A 6000-nucleotide genomic window follows, 5' to 3' on the forward strand; every position below is an offset into this window, starting at 1 on the left:
TCACACCCGTTGCTGTTTCGCTGTTGCCTCTGGCCCCATCCAATATTGGCATTTCCCATGAGTGAATGGCCCCCTTAGGCAGGTAAAGGTTCTCTACTCTTACTGGATGGCCACAACCAAAGTGGGCCAAGCATGCCCTCAGCTCCAGAGAAACAAAGAGCATAGTTGGGCACAGACTGAAATCAGTGAGCTTTCTGCCAGCAGGTGCAATGGAGCAAGCATTGCCAACCACCAACCCGCCCAACTTCTCAAGGCTAAGGCCATGGGATGAAATAATGTATGTTGACTTCCAGGACCGGCTCAGCCAAGTGTTGCAACCCTGAACTCATCCTTCGGACCTGACAACAATCATCTCTAGCTTATTTCTGCAAGATATTCCGCCACCACCCCTAAAAATTGCGGTGATTGCGAATGGAGGAATTTCAGAGAAGAAAATCTGGTCAGAAGGAATGTTTTGCCTAGAGGCAGTTCTGGAAAGGTGGACAAGACACAACAGGGGCAAGCTGCCTTTTAAGGTCGTTCCAGGATATTCCCTCTCCAGCCTCCTTTGTGGTTTGCAAACTGTGGGGCGGGCCCTGGCAGGCCATGACGCAACATTTCAGGGGAAAATAGGATCCCTCTCTCCCTGCCTCATTGGCCAAGACAGGAGAGCCATCGGGGATGCACAGCTCTGCTTCTTCTTCTCATTGCCCCAGCGTAGGGTTACTGCTCCACAGATCCTTTTACACAGCCATGAGCAAAGATCTCACAAGGATGTATGGAACAGCTTATTGGGGTGAACTTGGGGGCCCAATAAGCTGTATAGGAGGAGGGGCGGCAAATTCAAAGTATTTGAAACAGATTGCTGTATATCACACTCACCCTTCTTTTCCTCCCTGCATTAGGTTTAATTTGAAGCCAGGCTCATCAGGGTATAGATCGAAAACCTCGTTTCCAGAATACAACATATACCATATTTTTCCTTCTATAAGACGCACTTTTTCCCTCCTAAAAAGTAAGGGGAAATGTGTGTGCGTCTTATGAAGTGAATGCAGGCTGCACAGCTATCACTGAAGCCAGGAGAGCAGGAGGGATCAGTGCACACTGATCCCTCTTGCTCTCTTGGCTTCAGGGATAGCCACACAAAGCCTCTTGAGCGCAGCCGGAGTGCTCCTCCCTCTTCGCTCAAGAGGCTTTGTGTTGCTTTCTTGTTTCTTGATTTCCTCCTCTAAAAACTAGGTGTGTCTTATGGTCGGGTGTGTCTTATAGAGCAAAAAATACGGTAATGATTCAGGGATGGGGAACCAAATGCTCCCCTCCAGGCTTCTCTATCTGGCTCTTTCGACTCCCCACAGGCAACACCCCTCCTCTTCTACACATCTCTGCTTTGCAGCCTCTCTGGTAGCTTATTTGCATGGCTGTACCCTTGACAAGTAGTCTAGTACCGTTTTTTGTTAAAGCTGCCATTCAAAGGGTGAACCCAAATTTTGTTATCGTCAGACACATTTCTTCCTGCCTGCCTGCCCTGCACATGGGAAATCTCTAACTCATGCAATGTATGCATCGAGAAATGGAACACGCTTTGCACGGGGGTTGTGCACATGCACGCAAAATTGTGTATACCTGTTGTTGAATAGTGGGTAGACATGGCAGACGACACAGCGATTTCTCCAAAGCAGCTCTTTATTTTGTAAGCTGGAACAGAAACTGAAGAGCAAACAGCTCAGCCGGCCTGCTTTTATAGGCAGCCAGCTGTCAACATTGTAGCAACAACAACCCAGGGTTTCCCGCCTAAAATAACTGACGTGGACCTGAGTGAAAACTATCTACAGTATCCCCCTGCTGGCCCAGGGTGAGAACTTCAGTACATAACACCTGTACCACCCCCTTGGAACTGCCCCCACATGGCTAACCTTGCCTTGCTTACCAGTCTCTAGAAGGCTCTGTTTGAGTCCCCACAAAACCTCACGAGAGCCTCCCAGGGCCTGGTAAGCAACTCTGAAAGTTTAAAAGCTATTTCCACGCTGGGGAAACTCAGAGCAAAGGGAGCCTTTAAGATCTCTGCCTTGTGGGCAATTAACTTGTGGGATTTCAACCGGCCAGCTTTCAAGTACGCGAGCTTGAAGTCGCACAAATTAATCACATCTAAGGTGCAATCATAATGCGTGGAGAATACCAAACATTTGGGAAGGTTGAACCCACAAGCGTGTATACGCTTGCAACACACGAGTTGATCCAATGCGAAGCATCACTTCCCCTTTTGCATAAAATAATCAGATCAGACACTGGGGATGAAAACAGGCACCAGGCATTTAAACCACGACAAACAGAAAGAGTTAATCCATTCTTAAGCTTTCACCTGCATTGACTGACTGGGCCACATTCCTCTGTGGAATGGCTTATAGACAATCTGGTGCAAGGTCATCCAATGGAGTCTATGTTTGAGAGCCTGTTTATGTGATCTGCACCACACAGAAAATACAAATCAGGTTTGGGCAGGTATGTTCTGGTTCCAGCTGGGGAGTCGTAGTCATAGGAAAATAACATCCAGATGTTTCTCTGCATTGCTTTACTATAGGGGTCAAGCACCTAGGAGCCCCAGGGTCAAAACCAATTCAAGGAAGATCTGGCAACTGGCTATAGAAAGCAGGTTATGCCGTTATAAGGTTCAACTAGCTTCCAGCCTAATAGCAGGTGAAAAAGAAGAGTGAACATCCCAGGTAAGCAGCAGGAAACATGAACAACCCTCCAAGTGTCCCTATTTTCCAGGGACTGTCCCAGACTTACAGAAGCCATCCCAGTTTCTGGTTTGGTTCCAGGATGTCCCAAATTTCTTATTTTCATGGAGAAATGTTGGAGGGTATGGCAGGATGTCCATGTTTTCATTGGAGTAATGTTGGAGGGCATGGAGTTATGCGACCCCTGAGCCAAGAAGATAAGTAACTATACTAATAAGACATCTGAAGGCAGCCCTGTATAGACAAGTTTTTAAATATTTAATGTTTTGTTGTTTTTAAATATGTTGGAAGCCGCCCCAGAGTGGCTGGGGCAACCCAATCAGAAGAGTGGGGTATAAATATTAGTATTAGCATTAATATTAGTATTAGTATTAGTATTGAACAGGACATCCCTATTTTCATCAGAGAAATGTTGAAGCATATGCATGAAGTTCCAGGAGTATTATTATTATTATTATTATTATTATTACCCACCTTAACCAACAGGTGCCAGATGGTTACCACAAGAAAAATGTTAAAACGTGGTGAGTTCTGAAATCACCTATCTCAGGTGCCAAAGAGGTGTGTCTTCAGCATTCGTCAAAAGCCGCACACTATTGTGAACACCTTGAATGCGGCCTGCAAACTAACCAGCAGCCAATGCAGCTGTTTTGGAACAAGGATTATTATGAGTTCTAAAGCCAATAATCTGGCTGTTGCATTTTGGACAAGCTGAAGTTTCTGGGTTGTGTTCAAGGGCAGCCCCAGGTCTGAGCACCCTACAATAATCCAGTCTGGAAGTTACCAGAACATGGAGTGCCGTGTCCCAAGTCAAGGACGATGGAGGCGAGGGGGTTGCAACTGAAGAGGAGGAATTCACAGAGGAAAGAATGGGCTGCATGCTGCCCCATTAACTGGTTCATTTCAGTAGTTTGGACAAACTGGACATCTGCAGTATTTTGGAAATCTGAAATATGTGCAGTGTGAAAGAGAGGCACTGGTATCACGTGATGGCAACAGCTCATGCAGAGGCAGAGAGCCAGCTCTGTGGCATTTTTCCCCCCGAGTAGGGGGAGATGTCCAGTCGTCAAAGCTCCCACACATGCATGCATGCTGCAGCAGCGGGGGGAAACAGGAAACCATACGTTTGGGGCCTCACATGAATTCCAGACGGTCTGGAATCTGTTCTGAAGTTACTGCTCAGAAACTCACAAAATTCACTGCCAAGTCCAGGCATTTCTGCAGTATTCATGTTGCATCATTCTCCCAGCTAATTAATTGTTGACTAAGGAGGTCTTATTATTTTATAGAGGAGACTGCACATAAAAGGTTTTTTTGTATTTGTTTTGCTTGTCTCTCCCGAGAAACTGAGACAACAAAATCCGAGTATCGCCTCAGCTGAGGTAGATCTGGCTTTCAAAATGTTTGACCTAAGGATAAAACTTTTATTGGCTTAATACGCACAGACAGCACAAATCACCAAGATAACTGACTGGATTAAAAGGACGAAGGAACAGGATTAGGTGTTTCTATTTCTGAATTGCATTGAGAAGGCCCCACTGCCATTATGGATTTATTGTCATTCAATCCATAATAATCCATAATGAATTGAAAAAAATGTTTAAAAGTACTCTCCCCCCCCCCCCAAAAAAGAGTTCTTTTTGTTGGGTATAATTCAGATGGAAATTCCCAGGTGTCAAAAAATGTTATTTATGTATGCCACTACTGCGGCCCATGTTTTGGTAGCCCCAAAATGGAAAACGAGAGAGGACCCAACTAAAGAAGAATGGCGACTTAAACTGACAGATTATGTGCAACTCACGGAGTTAACATATAGAATAAGAAAACAAGAACATCCGTTTAGAGAAGATTGGAAAATGTTTATTGAATATATGGGGCGGAATTGTGTACACTTGAAAAGGTTGGCAGCATTAAGATAAATTCAACAGTGTAAATAAGTTTTGATGGATGTAATAATGGAATACTGAATGGTTTATTTTATGTAAAATATGCAGGGATTTATGATATGCAAAATGAACTATGGAAAGCGAAGAAGGGAAGTCACTGATATTTTAAGGACGTTTAAATGAGTATTCTAAATTGTAAAACAGGAAATTTAATAACCATTATATATATATAAAAAAGAGAAGGCCCCTCTGCCCAACTCTGAAGAGGGATAAAAAAGGGCGGCTGCTCATCTGGAGTTCTGTCTGCCATAGATGATGATTAAACTACCACAAATGTTAGATGCTAGGGTCCAAAGACACTGAGCCAGAGCTGAAGCTCAGACAGAGCTGCCACCATTTGTTGTCCTTCTCCACAGCACTGACCCTGCTTCACTTGTCAAGTTTCTGCCTGTTCTGCAGCCCTTGTAAGGACAGGAAAAGGTAATCAATGAACTGGGTCACATTTATTTGGAGAAGTTGGCTGTTGTTTTGTTCTGTTTTATAATTTAAGACATACTAATCTAAATCTTGCGACGGGTCAATTGAAATGGGGCGCTATTCACCTCAGCCCCAACGAAAACAGGCTTGGTTTGGTGTAGCTACTGAACCCCGGGGATGACTTAAAATATTGTTTTCCTGCGTAGCAGAACGTGATCTTTTCAACGAAAAAGGGGGCGCCTCTGGGCACGTACAGAGTGCACTTCCTACTACCAAGGAATAGGCTTCCCTCAGAGAGACTTCACATTTCAGGACCCTAAATTAAAATGCTCTTTTTTTTTTTTCTTTAAAAAAATGATGACACTGGAGATGATCATGACAACCAAACGCAAATAAAAAGCAAACAAAGCACACACAAACTCACACCCTGAAAAAAAAAATGCTTCACGCAACAACGCGCATGCGCCAAACATTCGTTTCTCTCCGCCTCCACTACTTTTTCCCTTCCCGCCTGCCTTTCCCCTCTCCCCTTAGAAAGTGCGCAGCGCCCCCTCCCCGCGCTACGTTCTTTGTCGTCCAATCCCCCTCAAGCCCTAGCGCGCGACGACGTCACAAGGGGGGGAAATCCAGTCGTGTCCAGTTTCCCGTCGCCTCCCTCGATCCACTGCGCAAGCGTGCTGGGGCTGCACAAATACGCGGCTACGGGCGGGGCAGGGGTGGAGAAGGAGGAAAGGGCCTGAGCGTGACGGCCGCACAGCCGCAGCCTTGATTCCTCCCATCCCCCTCCAGCGGGGTTGTGCGTGTTAGTCCCCCCCCTCTTCTCACAACACACCCCGTTCCCCTTTCTAGCCAATCCCTTCCCTCGCCTCCCGGTGCGCGCTGACGTCACAAAAGCCTACCCACTATATAAACGGCCGGCC

This window comes from Podarcis muralis, chromosome 13, assembly GCF_964188315.1.
Source record: "Podarcis muralis chromosome 13, rPodMur119.hap1.1, whole genome shotgun sequence".
Taxonomy (NCBI): domain Eukaryota; kingdom Metazoa; phylum Chordata; class Lepidosauria; order Squamata; family Lacertidae; genus Podarcis; species Podarcis muralis.